This window comes from Megalobrama amblycephala, linkage group LG9 (assembly GCF_018812025.1).
Source record: "Megalobrama amblycephala isolate DHTTF-2021 linkage group LG9, ASM1881202v1, whole genome shotgun sequence".
In the NCBI taxonomy this organism is placed as follows: domain Eukaryota; kingdom Metazoa; phylum Chordata; class Actinopteri; order Cypriniformes; family Xenocyprididae; genus Megalobrama; species Megalobrama amblycephala.
The window spans coordinates 6,017,791-6,042,075 of NC_063052.1; the positions used below are offsets into that span (position 1 = coordinate 6,017,791).

The following is a 24,285-nucleotide window of genomic DNA, read 5'->3' on the forward strand; positions in this document are numbered from 1 at the left end:
TTATTAGGTCAATTGGCAACATGATTGGGTATAAAAAGAGCCTCTCAGAGTGGCAGTGTCTCTCAGAAGTCAAGATGGGCAGAGGATCACCAATTCTCCCAATTCTGCGGTGAAAAATAGTGGAGCAATATCAGAAAGGAGTTTTTCAGAGAAAAATTGCAAAGAGTTTGAAGTTATCATCATCTATAGTGCATAATATCATCCAAAGATTCAGAGAATCTGGAACAATCTCTGTGCGTAAGGGTCAAGGCCGGAAAACCATACTGGATGCACGTGATCTTCGGGCCCTTAGACGGCACTGCATCACATACAGGAATGCTACTGTAATGGAAATCACAACATGGGCTCAGGAATACTTTCAGAAAACATGGTCGGTGAACACAATCCACTGTGCCATTCGCTGTTGCCGGCTAAAACTCTATAGGTCAAAAAAGAAGCTATATCTAAATCATGATCCAGAAGCGCAGGCATTTTCTCTGGGCCAAGGCTCATTTAAAATGGACTGTGGCAAAGTGGAAAACTGCTCTGTGGTCAGACGAATCAAAATTTGAAGTTCTTTTTGGAAAACTGGGACTCCATGTCATCCGGACTAAAGAGGACAAGGACAACCCAAGTTGTTATCAGCTCTCAGTTCAGAAGCCTGCATCTCTGATGGTATGGGGTTGCATGAGTGTGTGTGGCATGGGCAGCTTACACATCTGGAAAGGCACCATCAATGCTGAAAGGTATATCCAAGTTCTAGAACAACATATGCTCCCATCCAGACGTCGTCTCTTTCAGAGAAGACCCTGCATTTTCCAACATGACAATGCCAGACCACATACTGCATCAAATACAACATCATGGCTGAATAGAAGAAGGATCCGGGTACTGAAATGGCCAGCCTGCAGTCCAGATCTTTCACCCATAGAAAACATTTGGCACATCATAAAGAGGAAGATGCGACAAAGAAGACCTAAGACAGTTGAGCAGCTAGAAGCCTGTAGTAGACAAGAATGGGACAACATTCCTATTCCTAAACTTGAACAACTTGTCTCCTCAGTCCCCAGACGTTTGCAGACTGTTATAAAAAGAAGAGGGGATGCCACACAGTGGTAAACATTGCCTTGTCCCAACTTTTTTGAGATGTGTTGATGCCATGAAATTTAAAATCAACTTATTTTTCCCTTAAAATTATATATTTTCTCAGTTTAAACATTTGATATGTCATCTATGTTGTATTCTGAATAAAATGTTGAAATTTGAAACTTCCACATCATTGCATTCTGTTTTTATTCACAATTTGTACAGTGTCCCAAATTGTTTTGGAATCGGGTTTGTAGTTGTTGTGGAGTTAAGTTGATTCATTCAACTCCTCGACTAGCATGTGCCGTCATGTTAATCTTTTGTGCAAATCCAGCATTGAATTGACCCTTGTTTGTGAAGTAGTCCGGCATAAAATGACAACACTCTACTACAAAAACTCTTCCTCTTCTCTGAAGGAGCCCAACATGGCCTCGCCCCCTTTGTTGCGTGTTGCTGGGGGTAGGGATTATATAAATTTTGGGGTTTATGATGTCACCAACCCTGGAAAAATCTTGTTTGTTGTAGTCCTTAAAAAGTGGTTTCTGTAAAAGAAAATGCCTCCCTTTGCATTGAACTTTGAGTGTCGTAACTTTGCAGATGTTGTTTATGCTCAAGCAGCAACATTACACCCTAACTAAAGTTAAACAAGTGAAATCATAATCAAGGACACCTTTTAAATGATGCAAAATGCTGAAATTCAAATTTGCTGAAGTTTCAATTTAGCTGTGTTATTAAATTATAAGTGTTTTTAAAGATTAACTTTAAGTGAGCATAAGAAAAGTAATCTAAATGTAAAATAGAGGAAATGAGCATGAACAATTTAATATCCAATACTGGCCGATGAATATCCAATATGCATATGTATGAATAATAAAAAAAAACCCTCTAATCTCGATTGATATGGTCCTGATATAATGTACATCCCTAAAAATCACTTGAAGGAGGGACACAAGCCATATCCAGAGACCAAAATATCATAGAAACTCTTTTTACAGTAAGCAATCAGCTAGCAATGTAACTTTTGCAATTTTGCATACAAAATGTACTTTTATAAGAAAATGTAAAAATTCAGTGGCTTGCTTTTATATCTTTGCTAAAAATCCTGTTAATGATAAATGTGAAGGTTCTTGCTAAATAGGCCGTCTCTTGCACAGAGTCAACAGCTGTCAGCGTGCTGAAGCAGCTTTGGGATGGGGAGGTTTGCAGGTTGAATGAGCAGCAGGCAGTGGACTGACGAGGCCTGACACAGATGAATGAGGTTAATCTGAAGGCCACCGTGTAAAGCGGTATCCCAGGTGTCAGCAGTGACTGAGAATGTTTACCATAAGCTACTGCACAGGAAGTCCAGATATCTTATTTGTTTACTCTACTCTTCTTGTGATGGTTACCCAACCGAAACCGCCATCTCAGAAACCATATGGAAAAGAGGTCACTGTAGTACATGGCATGAGGATGTTCTGCTGCCGATGAGTCTTGTTCCTGAAATGTCAGCTGTCTGTGACATCTGCAGATCCAAACTTGATTCTTAATGCAGGTTTAAAGAGGTCTGCTTGTCCCAGCATGCATTTTAATGCACGTCTCATTTTAAGGGCATCATGGAAATCCATTTTGAGCGTAGTAAATAAAGTCAATGGGTTTAGCTGGCACTGTAAAATAGAATTTTCCCATACATGAAATAAAATGCATCATATCCACAAACAAAAAGAATGATTGATCAATTCGGAGGGCTTTTTGTTTGTGTCTGAAGTGGTGTTTTCCAGGGAGAGAGGTGTGGTATGCAAAATAGATACTACAGTCTTGGCACTGCTTCTGTTAAACATTTCATGTCACGTCCGGAATTGCTATTTATTTACCCTTCACAGTTGGAAGCGAGAAGGAGAGGAGGCGCGAGGGAAGGGCACAGGGCGAGTTCTCGTCTTCAGCTGTCTGAATGCAGCCAGATATCCATCTCTTTAGAAAAGACCATAACAGAAAACATTTTCTAGATAACTTACTTTATAAATCACTCATTCTTCAGTGGTGGGTGGGACATGTTCAAAGCCTGCAAGGAATCAGCACCAGGGTTATTATAGTTAGCTGAAACCTAAAAACATAAAACAACTTTTATTGCTTGAAATAAAATAACCTTAAGATGAAATAAAATATATTTTTAAAAAAATCAACATTTTCATTTAGTTTAATTAAATAAAATTTCTACAGCTAAAATTGAAATGAAAATTAAGATGATATAGACCTATTTAATAAACAAAAACTAATAAAAATGACAAAAACAAATTTCATTGAAATGAAAAGAGAAATTATTCAAATTCAGAGTATTAATAAAAACTCTACCACAGATATTACCACAGATTTCAGCTGAACTGGATTGCCATCATCAGGTACCTTGTTTATTAAATGTTTTGTAATCTTATTATGTTTTCAGCTAATGTAGTACTATTAGCTTTGTTTAAAATATCACATAAACTTTCAGATGTTAAAAAGTTCAAAAAGACAATCGCAAAAGTAATCCATATGCATTTAGCATTTTAAATGATGAATATAGAAAAATGTAGGCTTTTATTCACATATAAGCATATATAAACAATACCTTCATTATTTTGTTTTTGAAGATTTATGTTTTGAAGAAATGGATTTGAAACAACATGAGGATAACTAAATGATGACAGAATTTTTATTTTTGGGTGAATTATACTTGCCATGATGTGCAGTGTAAAGTCTAAAGTCTGGGGGATCCTGCATGATTGCATGATTTTGCCAAGTAGGACATGGATCAGCGTCTTTTTTGGTCCTGGAACAACGTTTCAGATTCCTCGAGCAACCAATCAGATTATAAGGTTAGACTGGTCTTGGGTCTTCCACCACATCAACTCTGATTGTACGGGTAGATAAAGTGTTGGCTTGGGTTTAGGGTTTGGTTTGGGGTTAGAGAGTCATATGTTTATTTGACATGTCGTTCTACACCTGTGAGGCCTTCGTTCATCTTTGGAAAATAAATTAAGATATTTTTGATGAAATCTGATGGCTCATTGATGCCTCTTTGGACAGCAATGCCATTTAACTTCTCAAGATCCAGAAAGGTACTCAAAACATTGATGTGAGTTCATGTGAATTCATTGGTTCAATCTTAATATTATAAAATGACTAGAATACTTTTTGTGCGCCAAAAAATCTAAATAATGACTTTTCAATGATATCTAGTTATGGCCGATTTCAAAACACCGCTTCGAATCTTTTGTTTCGAATCAGTGATTCGGAGCGCCAAAGTCACATGATTTCAACAGTTTGGCATTTTGACACGCAATCCGAATCACTGATTCGAAACAAAAATTCCAAGCAGTGTTTTGAAATCGGCCATCACTAGATATTGTTGAAAAGTCGTTATTTAGTTTTTTTTGGCGCAAAAAAGTTTTCTCGTCACTTTATAATATTAAGATCGAACCACTGAACTCAAAATACCCCACAATGTTTTAAGTACCTTTCTGGATCTTGAAGTTCAATGGCATTGCGGTCTATAGAGGCTTTACTGAGCCATTGGATTTCATCAAAAATAACTTAATTTGTGTTCCAAAGATGAACAAAGGCCTTACGGGAGTAGAGGATGAGTAATAAATGACATAATTTTTAATAATAATTCATAATTACTATGAATGGGAGAAAGTGCAATGCACAATATGGCTGAATAAGTCCCGCCTTCTAAATAAAAGAACCAATCGCTGATTGGTAAGGTCATCGTGCCGTTAGAAGCTCCGGTTTCTATAGAAACAGTCAGTGTTCTGAAATGAGCTTAGGACTGCGCATACACATTAGTTTGGTCCAGCCTGAAAAATGCATTACTAAAATAGATACCCGAGAGACGTTTTAAAGATGGCCGCCGAGTGAAATGACTTGTACTAGTACCAAGCTTTTAGTTCAGCCTTCAGCATGAGGAATAGATAAACTCATGGAGATGGTTTGGTTTGACCTGAGGGTAGCACCAGCCATGCGTGTCATGATACTTGTTACTAAACCAAGCCAGTCTGACACCTTCCCACGTTCATCGCGATTGTGATTCAAGTAAAGGTCAGTATGTGATGCATAACGAGCTGCCGGAGACTGTCTTACAAGGATTTCTAGTTGACGCTGGCTGAGATGATTTGACCTTGAGTGTCCATGAACTTTATTTGACTGGAGGTGAGTCTCAGAGGTCAGTGTTCCTCGGCTGTTCGCTGTGGTCGGGGTCATTGTTGGGATAACGGCCATCTCGATGAGCGTGCTTGTGTTGTTCTGGAGATTACATCAGAAAAGGCATACCAGAAAGGGGCTGGGGGCTTCTTCTTTTTCCTGTTGGGAAATGATTTGATTCATGTCGCTTGTGTTCTCAGCAACATATTCATACTAGTTACCTCAACGTTCGAGCACAAGCCGAGCTCTGGCGTTTTCTCTCAGCCGGTGACAGCGGGGTAAAATATGGGGTGTGTTGTGGAACACAGCACTGTATTTTTTGGGCTTTGAACAACTTCAGAGAGGAGGCAGTGTTTTTTTGTTTTTTTTTAGCATTCTCTGACAGGAACCCACCCTTGAAGAAACATTATATGGTAGACTCGCAATTTCAAGGATAGTCAACTTTGAGCTCAAAGACATTCTTTCTCATTCTCCGGTGAGCCTTCAAACTTTCAGGTCCTAAGACAAGGGAACGTAACAGTTTCCAAATAGTTTCCTCTGTGAAAAATGTTGGCAGATGATGTGCCGTAGACCTCGCTCTAACAGAAGTTGCTAGATTAGCAGGTTTCATTGAGTTCTCACAGTTTGTTTGCCAAGTGTAGCTCGTGATTGTTCCATCAATAGTAATATTTCTCAATCCTGCCTGTTCTAGCTTAGAAAGCAGTGTACTTGTTGTTGTTGTCGGTGGTGATGTTTAATCTTTTAAGCCTGAGGGCAGATTTTGTAATACATTGTAAAGGAATTACACATTGTTACACCAACTTCCCATAGTTACTCCAATTTCCCAAATCTCAGAGGATAAATCAGCCATTCATTAAGCATTCTGTATTCATGTATTTGGAAAGAGGATTTTTTTTTTTTTTTTTTTTTGCTGTTTGGTGTGGGGGAAAAAAATTCAGTCTCACTATTTTTCAGAAGAACCACATTTCATGGCAAGTCACACATTCATTTGTGAATTTGGACCCAGCGGGACTCTAACTTTAGATAACTATCCTCAACCATCACCAATCTCTATAGTTATCCAAAGAATACAACAACACCTTTTACATCACTGTCCATTCAATAGCATGTGTTTGCATAATTATTTCTGTTTATTTTCATAGCCATCCATTCTCATATGTGCAATGTGGACCATTTAAACTTTAAAGGGATAGTTCACCCAAAAATGAAAATTTGATGTTTATCTGCTTACCCCCAGAGCATCCAAGATGTAGGTGTCTTTGTTTCTTCAGTAGAAATAGCTCTTCAGTCTGTCGTGTTTTATTTACTCTTATAGTCCAAGTTCCCGCTGACTTGCATTATACCATGACAGACGGCAGCAGTTGCAGTTAAAAATCATCATTTGTGTTCTACTGAAGAAACAAAGACAATTTGGGTTTCATTTTTGGGTGAACTATCCCCTTTAACCAGTTAGTATTTTGTGTTGTCTAAAGCCCTGGGTATACTTTGTTTTTTTTAATGTGTACGCTAATGTGTGCACACAGTTGAACGTACAGACTTGCAAAGTATACTTCAATTGACTCGTATGCATACACAGGCGTTCGATGCATCATGTATTCAGCAATCTCTTGCCACGAGTTAAAACCCATGTGAATATCTTTGTATTCTTTCATGCTAGAGTTGTACAAAAATGAGGGTACTTTCTAACCTCTTCGCACAATCTCTCGTCTATGTAGGCCTCCATTGTCGCTGTAGCTTGCATGCGTTCCGGTCTGTTCTGTTTATGCAGTTTTTCTTTGACTACCTTGTGATTCGACACCCACAGGGTCATGGTTGCCACCTTGCAGATAAATTAATTACTGCAAAAAAAATAAATGCGCATGTGCGACCTGCACGGTTACAAAAATCCGGCGGTGCGCGTACAGTACGCGCATACTCTTCTGATGATGAAATTTGCATCAAGCACACTGTACGCTGACCCTCGCGTAAAAAGTGTACTATACTTTGGGCTTTACTGTTAAAACATTTGGAACAGTTTAGACTTAAAAACTATTTTGCATAAATATAATAAAAACAACAACAACAATAGTAATCAAAACAACTGCATAAATAAGATGGGATAAAAACAAAGAAATTAATAATAATTATATTATTATTCATAATACATGCTATGCTTCTTTTTTTTTTTTTCTACCAATTGTTATTACTGTGTCCCAGCTAAAAACAATAATTAATAAATAATCGTAGTTTAGATAGCATAAAAATAATAGGGTAAAAAATACTACTCAGTATGTCATTTTTTTATTTTGTTTGATAATAATTTTATTATTTTCAAAAAGCTGAAAACCCCCAATAATTAATAATCAATTATGTATGTTTGTTATCACAAACAAACATAAAATAATCTATATCTTATCAAAGTCAACTAATTGCTGTGTTCCCATAGATGAAGCTCTCCAATATCGCTTGGTTTATTCAGTTTTCTCACAGCGGTTTAATCATTTTAACTAATCACTAGGGGTCAGATGGTAGTATTTCTGTTTCTGATAAGAAGTTTTTCCATTAAATAGGTCAGTTGAAAAGACATGAAGCACTGCAGTCTAATCTGGGAATTCTTCTTAAGGGCTTCTCGGTAACCACTTCTTAAAATTGTGCAGCGTTTCTCTTATGGTTAATTAAAAGACCCCAGATCTTTCCCTCAATTACTTATCAATTATCCCGGTGCTTCTCTGTGGTTCTGCGGGGCTTACTGGCCCGTTCCCCCTGGTGATGTGAATTTGAATGGGACGGTATAATGAAGTGGAGCTGTGTTGGTGTATTTATGCGTTTGGGGGGGGAGAAAGGGGGGGGGTCTTTTCATTTCTACCACTGCAGTCGTTTTCATTTTTTTCTTGTCATCATCTGCCCCACTTTTAGTCTTTCATCTTCAGAATGGACTGTCAAGGAGATGTATGTTTGTGTGGGAGTGTGTCACCTTGTGTTTTTGTGTGCGTGTGTGGGTAAGATGCCTTTACACTCTTTTATGTTAAGTTGTGTGTGAAATGGTGTGTACTCTGCGGTTTTATAGAGGGTGAGTGTATGCTGGGAAGAGCTATTTCGGGCCTCTTGTATTCTTGTATTTAAATCTGTAAGCGTGTTGTGTGGGCCGGAGACTGAACGTTATGAGCTGCAAGCGATATGGTCTGTTGAAACTAGTGGGGTCAATGGTGAAACTTCAGCTGGGGGATCCCCTGATCCCTAGTACCTCTCAGGAGTCTTATATCTGTTTACCATGAGGTTAAGGTTCAGTTGCGTTATTTACAGGGTCCAAAATTAACTTTTAGCCACACCAGCCCATGGTGATTGTGTTGATAAAATAAATATTGACAAAAAAATCATACCACCACAGTATTTATTCATTTATTCAGTAATGAATATTGTTTCAACCATGCATTATTTTGTTGCTAGAAAAGCTTGTTAATAAAGCAGTTTGATTGACTTGCCATGCCAGTCCACCCCCCCCCCCCCCCCCCAACACACATTTTTATGCAAATTTGCGATATTCGAAAATGAATATATTATAATTAATATGATAACACAAACCCTTGTGTTTACTATTTGTATTATTAGATTAAGCTACACTTCCCTGTTCTTTCTTCAGGATGCCATTGCTTTTTCCACAGACATTCACATACATGCAGCTCTCCGGGCTTTCAACAGTGGCTGTTGTTGATCACAGAGGGCCTGCATTCCCCCCTGGGATTTAGGAAAGTTTTCAGGCCTTGGTGTGCTGGCCAGACACCAGAAGGCTTCAAATCTCAGCAGATATCCTTAGACCAAGTATGCCTTAAGTAACAGCAGCAAGAAGCTCTCTAGAGTAAGTGTGTGTGTCTCTGCATCCTTCATTACATAAGCAGGGTCAAAGACCCGCAGAGACAAGAACTGAGAAACCCTGATGTGTCTGCTGTACACATACACACACTTTTTGTGTCTAGTTTTACAGAATAGTGATCATATAGCAGGTTCCTAGCAAGTCCTTAAAAAGCCTTAAATTCAGTATTATCAAAGTTAAGGCTCTAAAAAGTCTGAAGTATCTTAAATGTTATAAGAGAAGTCTTAATTATCATTTTAAGAGGTCTTAAATTTAGGCATTGAAAATCAAGAAACACAATATAGCTTAATGTGATTGATTATTAAATGTATTATTAAATCAAAAGGCTGTGATTTAAGTAAAAGAGAGTGCTGCATGTTTCAAAGTAAAAAGTAACGCGTCTTTCATCAGTCTCGCGGTTTCAGAGCAGTTCACAATCAATAAATACCGCACATTTATGCCAAGCGATTGCTTATTCATCTACTGTTGATGAATTATGACATTGTTTTCTTCATGGTGTTTATATCATACCTGCAGACTCGCCACCTCGTTCTAATAAGTGCAGCTGCTTTGTATACAGGTGTTACCAGGGTAGCCGCTATATTTCTGCTGTTCCATAAGCAGCACCTACAGGCAGGAAGTGAGTTTGCATTTTCATTATTATTATTATTTCAACTGCAATGTTGTTTAAATAATTGTTTTTACAGTCATTTTACACTTTAGCATCTTATCATAGACATTGTCCTATCCCGTTCATATGGTATTAATTTTATTTGAGCAGGTCTTTAAAAAGGTGGTAAAAAGCCTTAAATTTAAAAACACTCCAGATACCCTGATATAGACAAATTAAAAATAACTAACTTGCAACAAACAGACCATTTTCACCCCAGGCGTGCAGGTCTCAATACTCTATCTGATAAATATCACAAGGTGGGTCACATGACGGGAATGCTTAGGTCACTGGGTAGCTCTTTGGAAAAAAAGCTCCGCTTTGTAAAACAGGTTTTGTCTTCAGAAACAGTCGTATCATGTGTTATATGTCCCACCGTCAACAAGATTATTTTGCGGGTCGGCTCAGTATTTCAACGTTCGTTTCCTGCGGTTTCAGTGAGAGGCTACTAACTTCTGTGGAGCTGTTATGTAAGAGTCTTCATTGAAAGTGACAGAAAAAGGTTTTCTGAAAGGTTTTGCGACCTTTTATCCGGTCGTTCCATGGCTGTAATGTTAACAAACCGTTTGTGGGGGACCATGGGAAGGCTAAAAGGTTTTGCTGTCAGAGTCGCAAAATCTTGTGTTGGTTTGGACTGAATGGGCAGGTCCCCGCTGACTGTCTGCCTGGCCTAGCACATGAGCGCTCATACACACGCGGCGGGGGTGTCTCGCGATTTACTGTCGTTGCTGGATCAGTGGGCTTGTGGTGTTTCATTCTCACTCCAGCTCCGTTTGTGCTGCTTTCACGGATCTCTGAGAGGAGGCCCCCACTTTTTGTATAGCACATGCTTGTGTTCATTCTTTATGTTCTGTGAAAGCGCGCAGAGGAGAGAGAGGTAGAGGTCAAGGCAGTGAGAGAGACAGCTTGCACGTACAAAAAAAATATGATGGTATCACTATGATTTTTGGACATGTACTGTTCCATGTATATATGTAGACCTTTTTTGGGCATTTTTTCATATTATTAGCTATATGCTCTGACATTAAAATACTGTCCTAAAATTATTTTCATGTATACAATACTATTTTGTCTAAATGGATTAAAACTAAAACTAAAATAAATTATTTTTCACATGTACTGTACCATGGTATTGCCTTGTTTTTTAACATGTACCATGGTATTAGCTTGTTTTTTGGACATGCACCATGGTATTGCTAGGTTTTTTGTCATGTAAGTACCATGGTATTACCTTTATTTTTTTTTGTTGTGGTTTTTTTTAGACATGCCATTATATAAGCTTGTTTTTTTTACATGCACCATGGTATTACCTTGTTTTTTAAATAAGTGCCATGGTAGTACCTTGTTTTTTGACATATATCAAGGTATTTACCTTGTTTTAGTCCATGGTATTACCTTTTTTACATGTACCATGTTATTATTATCTTGATTTATTTTTGACATGGTACCACTACTGTTTATCATGGTGTTACCATGATTTGTTTGACATTTAGCATGATGATACTAATCATATTTTTTTTATACCACCATTGTTTTTGGAACTGTACATGGCAGTAGGCTACTAGTTTTTTTTTTTTTTCAAGCTGTTGGCGTTTACCATTGTCATTTTGACATCATTTGTTTTTGACATGGCACTAACATGGTTATATTTCAACCATCTTGATTTACTGGACATGATGGTACCATGGTAATGGCATGATATTATTCTAAGCACCTTTGAGTACCGTGTAAATACTATAGTATATGTATATGGTAATCATGGAATATATCAAAATATTACCATCTGGTAACACCACAATATGTTTTTGTTGTGGCATAATAATTATTGAAAGAGTGTAGAGAGAGAGTGAAGGCAGGTGAATAGAGATGCGTTTGAAGTGTGTGTTTTGGATTGTAATGCCTTGCAGCTCTAATCCCTGCATTATACCCTCTGTGGATTTGCCCATGGAATTACTCTGTAGTAAAGAGCTCAGTGTATTTGACTGGGCCATGCGTGGGCTGACAGTGGCCAGACGCTGATAAGTAATGCTGATGGAGGGGAGGGTTTGGTCTGAAGCACAGCGAGAGGGTCTGTACTGTGTGTCGTTCTTACTGAGTGGCAGGAATCCAGGACAGAGAGAGAATCTTATTGGATGTGACAGTGTTGTGAAACAAACCAGCAGCAACATAGCAAGTGAATTACAGAAGTGGAGGCCTGGTGTGCGCGATCATGTGGTCTTGTGTGTATGTGGGAGGGGTGCGTGTGCAATTTTTTTTTTTTTTTGGGGGGGGGGTAGTTTTTTCCTAAGTGTGTATGCTCCTGAAGGAAAAAGTGTTTTTCTTTTTCTTTTTTTTATGTCTCCACTGCAGCAAATTTAAGTGCAATACTAATCGCTTAAAAAAGCAACGGCTGTATTTAACACCCCATCTACACGTCATGTGAGTGACACCACTCAACAACTTCTGAGCATTTGCTAAAGCATAGAACTTTATGTGTGTACAAGGAGAGAGTGTATTTTTTCTCTTGTATTGTTGTTAATATTTTATAACTACCTTTTAACTAAATCTATTAATATTAAAATGGTTTTCATGAATTAAAATAAAGCTGAAATAAAATATAAATATCAGATGGATGCAACTAAATGAAAAAAGTTAAAGCTAAAGTACTAAAGTTACTAAAACTGAATTTTTTTTTTTTTACAAACTAATAAAATGACAAAAGCAAAAGAATGACAAACTTGACAAACTAAAATAAAAATGTAAGTATAAAAATAAAAACTAATTCAATATTTTAATAATTACTGTAATACATATAAATGGTACTAATATAACATTGATTTATATGTATTACAGTATTTATTAAAATATTTAATTAGTTTTTATTTTTATACTTGCTGGACATAAGTAAATTCTACATGCTTCCTTTTGTTTAACCATCATATTAATTATTAAGACTGGTTTGATTCATTCTTTTTGAACTTCAGAAAATGGTAAATAATTAGAAAATTATGATTCATGAAGTTAGCCTACAGTTTTGTCAAATGTCCCGAATGTGGGGAAATGTAACACTGTAAATCTGATGTTTAAAATGGACAAATTTTAAATTTACAGTAGAAACTCTTTTGTGCTTTTGAAAAGAAAACACACTAGTCTATCCCTAGTGTAAATATGTAGTTTAAATGTATGTACTGGGGTAAATGGGGATGGTTTACCCAAAAAATAATCCCTTTGTCCCATAATGCATTTGGATCTGCAGTCTTTGCCTCACCACCGATGCTTCTGTTTAGTTGCCATCAAAATATGTGGATTGGTTTAAAAAGCTACAGATTCCCTATCATTTTAGTTGAGTGGAAAAAAAACAAATGAATAACCAAGTCCAAGTTCTCTTGAATAAAACTACCTGGCGTTTACTGATGCCCTGCATGACTGAAAACCTCATGGAGACATTACGTAAGTTCAGAACAGCAAATACTAAACACTGCCAGATTATCAATGTTCATGTCATAAAGCGTCTAGAGGCTCAGTCTCATGTCTGGACTTAAAGGTATAGTTCACACACAAAAAAAAAATCATATTATTTTTAATGGAATAGAGCAGCTAGTACATTCTTCAAAATATCTTATTTTTTTGTTCCATTGTAGCAAGAAAGCAAGAAATTCTGGGTGAATTGTTGCTTTAAGGATTAGATTGTAGGTACTCCCTTAGGGCCGCAGTGCTATTACTGTGAAGCAAGAGTCCATTGGCAGTTCACTAGTAAGTCATTGTCATGAAGCTTGTTCTGGGTGGAGTGTTGGTGTGTGTTTTCATTATCCATGTCAGCAGTGTGCTGCGTGACTGGCTGCTGCGTGCTGACAGGTCAGAGGTCAGCCATCTGCAGTGAGCAGGAGAACTTTGAGCTGACCGATAGGGGTGTGTGTTCACGGTTATGTAACTGCCGCTGAGCCCAGCGTGTGTGTGTGTGCCAGGAGCTTCATTCAGTAGCTTCTAAAGGGCCGTTCACATTGACAGCGATTCGTTGCGACAGAGCAACCTGAAGTCTTTCATTTTCAATGAGAGTTGGTGATTTCCCGACGAGCGCTTGCAGGAGAAAAAAAAATGCTTCCCATGTTTGTGCTGTTGATGTTGAAGACTACGTTCAGTTGGTAATAATAATACTAGGGGTTGCAACAACTAATGGGCGGTTCACACCAAAAACAATAACTATAACGATATTAGCATCCACACCAATGTAAAATATTGTTCTATTTATCATAAGTGCACGTTGCAGTTGTATCAATGTTTGAGCTCATTAAAGCAGGATGGATTCTGATTGGCTGTCAATGTTTTTATCGATCAATCAGCTGGAAAAAAATCATTCTGAAAGTGATTCCAACTATGTTGTTCGGCGATACATATCGATATTGAACGCGATATTGCGTGGCTTATCAGTGATCTACGGCTCTGTCTATTAAATGCCGCTCCATTTGAAAGCAGGTGATGGCGATTTAGCGGTAATCAGGGAACCGGCTTTACTGAAGAAATGCGCGTGACAAAAGCATTCGATACATCGCCCAGCCCTAGTGCATATACAACATACCAGCCACGTCACTTATGGCAGGATGTATAATAATACATTTTTTAGAAATTAAGTAATGATAATAAAACACAATCAACATAATCATAATCATAATTGTTGAAACAGTGGTAATGTTAATAAGCCTTTTTTTTTTTTTTTTACATTTCAGGACAAAAACAAAACTAGATAAAGTTACTTTGGGCCTAAGATAAATACTGTGGGAAAAAAAGGTTACTTTTAGGGTATGTTTAAAGGTCCCGTTCTTCGTGATCCCATGTTTCAAACTTTAGTTAGTGTGTAATGTTGTTGTTAGAGTATAAATAAAATCTGTAAAATTTTAAAGCTCAAAGTTCAATGCCAAGCGAGATATTTTATTTAACAGAAGTCGCCTACATCGAACGGCCAGTTTGGACTACATCCCTCTACTTCCTTCTTTAATGACGTCACTAAAACAGTTTTTTGACTAACCTCCGCCCACAGGAATACACAAGAGTTGCGTTTGTAGAGTGTGTCTGTCGCCATGTCGTCGAAACGCTGTTATTTTCATCCCGCAGTCCAATCACCGGGTCTGAGTCCAGCTCAAATTGATAGGGTAAAATTAAAGACATGTTTACAATAACACTGAGCGCGTGCATCTCCACGTTATGGTAAGAGGCGTGACCTTTCCGGGCAAGGTTCGCTAAGCTGCTGTCGAATCACAACACAGGAACCGCTGGCACAATCAGAACTCGTTACGTATTTCTGAAGGAGGGACTTCATAGAACAAGGAAGTCATCAGCCCGTTTTTATGACAGTGGAAACAGCGGTATACAGATAAGTAAATTATGTGAAAAATACTGTGTTTTTTTACACACGAAACATGAACACATGTTATATTGCACACTATAAACACAATCAAAGCTTCAAAAAACCACGAAAAACGGGACCTTTAATTATAATTTGCTTACACAATGGCCAAGTCATGTTTCTATTTAAGTCTAGTGTTCTGCAAGGGTTTCTCTGAGGTTTATGTTTAAGGGTAGGGGTCAGGTTAGGCAATGGAAAAAAAAAAAAAAAGTGAAATATTGATATAAAACCAATCAAATGTCCTCACTGATAGTAAAACAAATGTGTGTGTGTGGGTGTAAAAGAGAGGGAAAGTTGAGGTTAAGACATTTTTAACCTCTTCTTTAGTAATATAAACACAGCTGCTAATGTGAATGGGCAGATGAACTTATGACATTATGAATTTTTTAAAGACTGAAAGCCCTCAGGAACACACACACTCTCACACACCATAAATGCAGAAATAGGAGTGGTGAAGGTCATTTTGTTAGTAGGAGATTAAAGCTCCCGTCTGTCTGTCTTTTTTTGGTGTTATTATGTTCTCCTACTTCAGTGTAGTGTGGAATAACCCTAGTAGTATATCCATTCTTTTGGGAGGGGGGGGGTGGACCATTTCTCTTCCAGAAATGAGAATGAGGCTGTGAGGGATGGAAGTACTGTTTATACTGTTGTGTACTTGGGTGTTAATCAGCAGCAGATGAAAAAACATATTCTAGTAGGCGGATATATATGAAAAACAGGGTTTGTGAGAAAAAAAATTGAGTAAGACTACATGTTGAGCAGACTGTGTTTTGGTTTAGTTTGTCTGACAAAATACACTGTCGACTCTATCTAGACATTTCACTTAGCATTGTTAGCATGTGAATGATATTTTCGACTTTTTTTCGTAAAGGAACAAATACAAGTGGTACAAATTTGACTGTTTGTGGTCAGCTGCCATTTACCCATTACACTTCTGTAATTGCTCAGATAGAGGAGAGAGAGAAACAGCAGTCTGCAGCCCTTTTCAGCTGCTGAATTATGGGAAACAGAAACAGAGACTACTCTATGTGAAAGCAGGAGGAGATGCTTTTTTTAGTGTTAGATACTAGAGAGGCAGAAATGCTGTTTGACATGTAAAATACTACAAACTGCTATTGACAGGAAGAGACAAAGTTAAAATAATGTAATACTGCTTATAGTTCTAAACTGCATTTATCTCTTTGTAAATAGCGTCATCATAGTAAGAAATGGTTGCCATTAAAAAGTGGTCTTATTTTAACCTGTAAAGTTTGGCTAGTTAAAGGGTTAGTTCACCCAAAAATGAAAATAATGTCATTTATTACTCACCCTCATGTCGTTCCACACCCGTAAGACCTTTGTTGATCTTCGGAACATAAATTAAGATATTGTTGATGAAATCCGATGGCTCAGTGAGGCCTCTATTGAGAGCAAAGCCATTCAAACTCTCAAGGTCCATAAAGGTACTAAAAACATATTTGAAACATTTCATGTGAGTTCAGTGGTTATATCTTAATATTATAAAGCGACAAGAATACTTTTTGTGCACCAAAAAATCCCCCAAAATAACAACTTTTCAACAATATCTATATTGGCTGATTTCAAATTCAAATTTCTATTTTAAGGTGTGATAATCGTGTTAATCGCATTTTTGAGGGCCTAAACATGCTCTAAAACTCACGAAACTTTGCACACTCGTCAGAACTGACAGAAATGGGTTTCAGAATTAGGTGTGGCAAAATGGCTTGATAGCGCCACTTACGTGTGCGAAATTCAGTACATACATGTAATGATGACACAATGCCTACAAAAAAGTCTCTTGGAGCAAAGTTCTAAACGCAACAGGAAGTCAGCCATTTTGAATTTCCTCTGCAATTTTTTTTTGTTGCAGTTTTTGCAGTTTTTGCCATTTTCAGGCCTTATACTTTAATGAGTTCCTCCTATAGTTTTCATTTATATAAATATACGTATATATTTCATTATATATATAATGAAAGAAAAAAAATGTTGAATGAAAATGATTTGTTTTAAATTTAGTCACTTCCTCCTTACTACCCATGTGCCAGTAAGTCTGTATCTTATTTTGAATGAGATGTGATTAGGTTTTGAAGTATCAGATGACTAACTATTAGTATTGTTATTATGACTAACTAAATAGTTCTCTGAATAGCAACTTAATAAAGCCAAGATATTCTGTAATGTAATGTTGGTGTTATACGTATAATCCCTATGAAGAAAGAGGTGGGAGGTGTCTGACTGACAATGGGCGGGGCATCAGACAGTCGTTAATATTCTTTCCTGCCTTTTTGAACAGTCAGCAAAACCCAAAAGACAAGGAAGGGTGATGGTTTACATGTGAGTATAATCGTGTGTCTATGTATATCTGTTTTTGGATGCATGTGTATATGTCTGATTCATAAAATTGGCTTTTAGGCTTTCTTCAGTGTTGTCTCCAGTACAGATCTCAAAAAAAAAAAAAAAGAGCAAAACTTGTCAGTAGAGCACAACAGAGATCGCCTACTTGACCAAGAAGGATTTTCCCCATTCATTTTCTCCATAGGAATTTCAAATTGTCCTTTAATAAAGAGTTCTAAACCGTGAAACACATCATTCAGGGATTGAACTACTAATTATGCTATATAAACCACAATATAATTGAAGGTTATTGCAAGTTAATTAAATATATAAGTTGTTTGAGATTGTACAGTGACTTGTGTCAGTTGCAATGCTTTTATAGGAGTGAGAAGTCATTCAGAGTCTTGAAAAGTTTACGTTATGTATGTTAAAAATAAATTCCTCTATGGAGAAAATGAATTACCATGAATTCAGTTCTGCCCTTTCAATCAGATTGGCCTGCAGATCTTCAAATCAAATCTTAACCAATGCGGTTTAAACTGACGTAAACAGCTTGTGACTCCTCTACACGCATAAATATTGTATGTGCCACCTTCGTTGCCATGCGTGATGCCATCTAAACAAGATTAACTGGTGGTTAATAGATTTGACAGCAAAATTTAAGAGCACAAGAGAGCTCATACACAAACGCACAAAAGGACTCGTATCGTCCTGCCAGAGCATATACTCCACCCTGACTCTTGTTTTGGAGAAACATACCAGAGCAAAATGAGACAACTGAGTGTCTTAAGTCTCAGCGTCTGCTTTGAAGCAAGAAGCGAAACATTTGAAGGGAAAAAAGGAGAAATAGTTTCTGATTCAAACAAACAAAGAGTGGTTGCCATGTCGACAGGCATCTATAAATAGCGTCCAATGTTTGTTTTGTGAATGCGGTCTCCCCTAGGAGCTTCAGAGACCCGGTGAGTGATTCTGATTAAACAGCTTTTCCTCATACTGCTCAGCCCTGGAATGAACCATTAAACTGGACAGAGAGGTCAGACGGTTTAAGGGAAAAAAAACATGCCTAAAAAATGGCTTTGTGTAGAGGAATGTACACTTACTGATGAACGGCTGTACTATTGGAATGAAATCAGATAAATGCAATTTAATAAATATTCTATATTATATGCAGTGTTTGGGGTCGGTATGTTTTCTTTTCTTTTTTCTTTTTTTTTTTTAAGTTTTTTTATGTTCACCAATTTTATTATTCCAATTAAAATTAAGATTTTTTTTATTTTAAAATGTAATTTATTCCTGTGATGATAAAGCTGAATTTTCAGCATCATTACTCCAGTCTTCAGTGTCACATGATCCTTCAGAAATCATTCTAATATGATGATTTGCTGCTCAGGAAACATTTCTTATTATCAATGTTGAAAATATTTCTGCTTAATATTTTTGTGGAGACTGTAATACATTTTTCAGGATACTTTAATGAAAAGAAAGTTCAAATAACAGTATTTCTGTCATGACAACTCTCATTTGCATGGTAATGGATATGGCAATGTAATGTACTTAGTCTTGGTGGATCTGCTATGCTGCTGTTGATTATTGCTGCTGCTGCTGCAGAGCAAATACAGAGACTTGCCACTCCCAATACATTTACAAACATTGCTGTGAGCATGTAAGGCATGCTGCTGCTGCTGCACATTATACATGAAATAAACCCCGTTGCAGATCTATACAGGTGGAGCTGGGAAAGGTGGAGGGTTTCTGAAAGCATGCTGCAGACTGCTAACAGCAAACAATGCCAAGTATTTGAATGATTGAGCAACGAGCTCATTGGCTGCTGATACCACAGCAACCAATCAGCTGTGTTATGTAGATAATGATGTGATCGCTACCAAATGAGTTAAGGACGGCACCATCTAGAGTTTCATGTCAGAACTTTGTATTTATTTGAAATAGAAATCTTTTGTAAAATTATAAATGTCTTTACTGTTCCTTTTTGATCAATTTAAAGCATCCATGCTGAAAAAAGTATTAATTTCTCAAAAAACAAAAAAAACCCCACAAATCTTACCCCCCATATATATGGACTGTTATCACTTATATTTGTTATATTTGATATTGTGTATATTAGTGTCTTTTTGTTGTATAAGCTACTGGTGCCTTGAATTTCCTTCGGGATATATATATATATATATATATATATATATATATATATATATATATATATATATATATATATATATATATATTAGGGCTGTAACGATATGCGATATGAAACCGAAATCGCGATACGCAGGTCCACGAACCTGTATCGCGATGTGAGAAGGCAGAATCGCGACACACCCCTTCCAACTCCCAGAGTTATCCTTCCTGTCCAGATCCAATGCTACCACATTTTTAAATTACTATAAGTATTAGGGGTGTAACGATTTATCGTAGATGGTGTGTCTCAATCAGCTCTCTAGTTCAGTAAGTGTTTCGGGCACACATTGAATCTTGCAAGCAGGTTTAAACGTTTCTCATGTCAGTCTCTTGCATGGTCGCGTGAGAAAAGTCGTGGCTTTCTTTCACCGCAGTGCACAGGAACAGCTGTGCTCACAGAAAAGCAAAAGACGCTTGCGATGCTTTGCTTTAAGAAGTTCTGTGGGGCCGTTCACATATTGCGTCTTTTCCGCGTGCAAGTCAGTTATTATTTTCAAATGTAGCCGCGCGGCAAGCGCGCTCATAATGGGATCAACGCGGTCGCGACGCGCATGCAATTCTCAACTTCTCAGAATGCCGCAAGCGCACCGCAGGTCGTGTGACAAGAATCAACCGATCAGCTATGGCCTTTCCGTAACAAAACATCAAAAGCTCAGCCGAACAGCTGATCATAGCTGTACATGGTGGTTTTTATATCTTATCTCCATCAATATATCTCGTAGTAAAACTAATGCAAGGGCTAGAAATCATTTATCCTTAGCAGAAACATCCTGATCCTCTTGGAGAGCTCAGTTCATGGTTGCATAGCAACGACCGACGCCACGGGAGCGCAAGCGCTTTGGAAAGAAGGAGAAGCGGTGCGGCCGCGCCTTCCACGCGTTTTTAGACGCGATATGTGAACGGCCCCTATTCATAATTCTAAGTTCATGTTAAATTTAACATTTTTTTCAGTGACAGACAGCCCTATTCAGCTGTTAATTTGAATACAGAAGGTTTTTATTAAAATTTTATATTTATTTATTTTATTGAAATGTGATCTTGTATGTACAACAAGGAAAATTATTGAAATTTGTTCATGTTTTTTAATAAATCTTGTTTGAATTTCAGTTTCATTTTGTTCAAAATATCGTGATACGTATCGTATCGTGAACTCCGTATCGAGATACGTATCGTATCGTGACCTGAGCGTATCGTTACACCCCTATATATATATATATATATATATATATATATATATATATATATATATATATATATATATATATATATATATATATATGCAGTGCTTCCCACACATATACTTTACTTGGGCGGGCCGCCCAGGTATAATAACGGCCGCCCAAGTATATTGGAGACACATTTTTGATTTTATTATTTTTATCCTACTTTTATATCCGCCCAAGATAATGAAACCATCCACGATCGATTAACTAGTCGTTTCGTACCTGCTCGTTATGTGTGCGTCAGAACTGTTTACTCCGGCGAACATTTCCACAGGTGCTGCATGTTGCAAAGTCACAAGGGGGCGCTGTTGCGCGTTCTACAAGCTTCGGACTGCTTCAAAGTGATTCTCAATCAATGAAAATCGCAGATTTATGCCAAGTGATTGCTAATGAACTCAAGTTAATGAATTATTACAATGTCTACTTTATGGCCTTTATATAAAACGTTTTATACGGTTGTAAGAATCTGAAGGATCAGCCTGCAATAGTACAGACATTTCAAAATAAAAGTCACGGTGTATTTCGTGCTTGTTTATAATCAAAAGTCACACGATAAGTTTTTTCTTTTTCTTTTGGGCATTATTGGTATTTTGGTTACACAATAAATTGTATTTGATTTCCATTTAATTCATATTAAATTATTGTAGTCTCCCCCACAGGAAGAAAAGACTAAGAACATTATTTGACACAAATTATTCATTATATAAATTTTACTAGTAAAATCTGTGTCCCATTCACTGAGAGAGAGACTATATGCAGCAAGGAGAACATAGGAAAAGGATAACCATTTAAATGCTGTAATTTTGCATAATTTACAATGCATAATAATGCATAACATTAGTATGTAATTAAATGTAATAGTATGCTATGTAATTAAATTTAAATGAATAAAAATAATGTTAAAAATCACACATTATTTGTTTGTCACATGTAGTAGACCATTTTTGTGCAGTGGGTAATAGGAGGATTTTTCACCCGGCTACCACCACAAGTATATTTCAAACCTGTGGGAAGCACTGATATATATATATAATACCAAAAAATACAGTTTACAAAAAAATGTGTTTTTAAGGGCAACACGTTAGCAATTGATTGACTAATTGATTGATTGATTAGTTAATCTTTTTATTTCCGATGGGAGGTTTTAGTCTGATAGTAAATTAAATCCTGAGATGTCTCACTGGTTCATATGGCTGAAACTATTTAAAGTACATTCTCAACTAGTCTCTTGTTACCTTGGTTACATATTCAAGAGGAGTGACAGTAGCATTGTAAGAGGATTTCAGAACACATTTATTTATTATTTTAATAAATGATAGATATAAATGTATATCTACCCATTTAATATATTCATAAAATGTGTTTTTATATAAAACACATTTTCAGTTCTGGATGTTGATTGGTCAAAACACCATTCCAATCATGATCAAATATACAGTCTAGCAGTACAATATAGGATAATGTAATATAGCACAACAGCCGCTCGAAGCTCATTGCTGAAGTGTAAACCTCTTTGTCTTTGAATGTGGCAGGGAATGGTGAGGGTAGTTGGAGCCAGACAGACGCAGACGTGGACAGACAGAGTGGGAATCACGAACCGTCCCCTCAGACAGCAGGAGGAGAGATTTACCCATCCCCATCACAGTGCTTTCAACTGGACCCTTCTCTCCGATTGAACATTGGAACCTTCTGCCTGCTCAAGATCCGCCTGTATACTCCGATTGGGTAAGACAGCAGGTTACTTTCACTTGAACATGTTTGGATTGGTTTGTGCACAAGACTCATACTTTCTTGGTTCAAGCTTTTTTACCTCCAAGCAAAATTACAAGGAAATTGGCTGATTCAGATACCAGTTGCTGATTTTTTTTTTCTCTTTGTTTAAGCACATTTATTTGTTATTTATTTGCTCTATAACAGGCAAACTGGCCTTAAACAAAATATATCTGTAGCCATTTGAAATTAGAAGCAACCACTGCATTTTAATCACAATCCAAACAAAGATGCTACACACATCTAGCATGAGCAGTTAATTTTTTTAAAGCAAAAACAGAATGGTCTGACTTTAGATTAACGAAATTATGCTACGTAAGACACACCTGCACAAAACAAAAACAGCAGATGGACTGTTTTTGCAAATTCACTCTCTGACAGTAGGTGGCGCTTATCGAACAGCAGCGGTTTCTTTGGGTACTGCTGCGCTTATAAGCACTACTTTACACGGCGGTAAGAGGAAAAGAAAATGCCATCGAAACTTTTCTGAAGACATCTGTTCCCTTAAGAGATACATTCATATAACCCCCCACCCCCAATTCAATATTTATACTTTTCTTCCTATATTTCGAGCATCACGTGAGCTTGTTGTGCCTGGTACAGTATTTGATCTTGCCTGTGTTAACGTCCTGGTTACAGACTTCAAAATGTTTTACACTAATGACATTATGGGAAATGATTGCAGTGCAGTTTGTATGCAAGTCCGGAATAGAGATCAGCCAAAATAAAGCTAAAAACAGGCCGGTTGTCTTCTGCCTGTACTATAGGGTTTTCTGTCAGATGTGACTACTGAAAAAAACATGGAACGTTTTCTGGCCTTTTCTCAGTAGTGGTTGTGTGTAAAGACAGGTGACGTGAGGTCAGCCTCATCACACAGCTGTGTGGAAATGTATTAAGTGTCTATGTTTCTCTTCTTCTTTCTCTGTAGTTCGATCATTTACTTGTTATCTCTCTTTCACTTGCTGACTCAACATTGGACTTCCTCTTTTTCAAAGTCATCTCACTTGTTTGCCATTTGTTTCTACCTCCAGTTTTCTTTGTTGTGATCACATAGTTGTCTGGAATTCTTTGTTTTGTAGTCTTTTTGTCCTCTGATTTTCGCAGTTTATGTTTATTTCCATCTTAAAGGGATATTTCCCCCCAAAATTAAAAGAAATTATTCGCCTTCATGTCATTCCAAACCCCTATGACTTCCTTTTGCAGAACACAAAATGAGATATTTTCAAAAACAACACTTGACCTCATTGACTTTCATTGAATGGACAAAAAAAAGGACAGTGAGACAAATGAGACAAAAAAAATGAACATTGAGACATTTTCCTTTCAAAATATCTTCTGTTAGAAAGAAAGTAATACAGGTTTGGTACAACATGATGACAGAAGTTTCATTTTTGGGTCTTTATTTTGATAATACTTTCAGCTACTAATAATTAGAGGTGAGTAGGATGATTGACAAGTTTTCCAGCAACCGACTAACTTAATAAATTACTAACTCTGATAGTTTACAGCAATTACAGGTAGATATTTAGTGTGTTTATTTTTTAAATGTCAGTCGAAGGGCTGCACATTTCAGTTTTTTTTTTTAAGTGGATTTAAATGTGTTTGTACATATGCAGAAGGACGGTCTGTGCCATTTTTCTCTTTGCGTTTTTAAGACGGT

The 24,285-nt window shown here is 37.1% G+C and overlaps 1 protein-coding gene across 3 annotated transcripts in view; it reads left to right on the forward strand.

The window, feature by feature from the left end:
* atxn1a (ataxin 1a) overlaps positions 1–24,285 on the forward strand; it is a 143,437-nt gene that overhangs the window by 38,419 nt on the left and 80,733 nt on the right. For 2 of the 3 annotated variants that reach the window (XM_048201347.1, XM_048201345.1), the window contains one exon: positions 22,388–22,580. The gene's annotated coding sequence lies outside the window, so the exon portion shown is untranslated. Of the gene's footprint in view, positions 1–17,398; positions 17,440–22,387; positions 22,581–24,285 lie in introns of all 3 variants that reach the window. The other variant, XM_048201346.1, reaches the window with a different exon arrangement.